We start from the raw sequence: 1,076 nt of genomic DNA, 5'->3' as shown, positions 1-1,076 counted from the left end.
TAAATATTTGGGGTGATTTTGGAGCCATTTTTCAGAAAAAACCATGGGCTATAGCCTTGGGTATTTTTCAAAAATTGGCCGATTTTAAAAAATGACCATAACTTTTAAAATGTTTGTCAAAAACAGCCCAGACTTGCTACATAGCATAAGGACATTAATTTGAATCAAAAAATGTAATAAAAAATTGGGGTGATATTGGAGCCATTTTTTGAAAAAAACCATGGGCTATAGCCTTTGCTTTTTTTCAGAAATTGGTGATTTTTTAAAATGGCCATAACTAAAAAAATACTTTTCAGACACAGCTCAAACTTGCTACATAGCATAAGGACATCAATGTGTATCAGAAAATGTAATAAATATTTGGGGTGATTTCAGAGCCTTTTTTTTTGGAAAAAAATCCATGGGCTATAGCCTTTGCTTTTTTCAAAAATTAGTCAATTTTTAAAATACTCATAGCTTACAAAGTTTTAGTTGGAAGCATAAGTACATTATGTGTCATACAATAACATTTCTGTGCGATTCGGAGCCAATTTTTGTTAAAAATAGAATCTACTTTTACTTATAACTAGGTGAAGAAGAAGGCCATCACGAGAAGAAAAGAGCAACAGAAGAAGGAGATGATTCACATGGTACCAGTGAGACTGATACTGATAGAACATTCTGTGTGCAGAATTGTTTGTATGGTTGGACACCTGATTCAAAAGGAGTTTGTTATGGTACAATTGCATTGCTTTACTATTTTACACACCACTTACAAGCTAATTTTTCCTCTTTTTTTAAAGCTTGTGGCATGAGCTACTGTCTTAACTGTAGCAGAATTGGTCACTGTACAAGATGCCGTGATGGTACTTTAGTCTATAAAGATCACTGCATAGGTAATTGTGGATTTTCACAAGTAACTTGCTAATTTTCAATTTTTAAAAGGATTTTATGAATACGTAGAAGAATTGAATCTTGAATTGGAGGAGGAAGAGGAAAGGGAAAAGCAGAAATTTAAGACGGAACAATTAGAATGTTAGTTGCAATAATTCAAACTATTATTGTAATTTTTTTCTACTAGTACAAATAGCGCTGCC

The 1,076-nt window shown here is 32.5% G+C and overlaps 1 long non-coding RNA gene across 1 annotated transcript; it reads left to right on the top strand.

Annotated features, from left to right (window-relative positions):
• The first annotated feature begins 550 nt into the window (after positions 1-550).
• On the top strand, positions 551-1,076 carry LOC109593558 (uncharacterized). Its single transcript, XR_002191030.1, has 4 exons — positions 551-716; positions 783-875; positions 925-1,014; positions 1,061-1,076. It is a non-coding gene; the product is annotated as an uncharacterized LOC109593558 (long non-coding RNA).

Source organism: Amphimedon queenslandica, unplaced genomic scaffold (genome assembly GCF_000090795.2).
Source record: "Amphimedon queenslandica unplaced genomic scaffold, v1.1 AMPQUscaffold_911_Cont27073, whole genome shotgun sequence".
Classification (NCBI taxonomy): Eukaryota; Metazoa; Porifera; class Demospongiae; order Haplosclerida; family Niphatidae; genus Amphimedon; species Amphimedon queenslandica.
The sequence above is the reverse complement of the archived record's forward strand: the minus strand, read 5'-3'. Positions and strand labels throughout refer to the sequence as shown.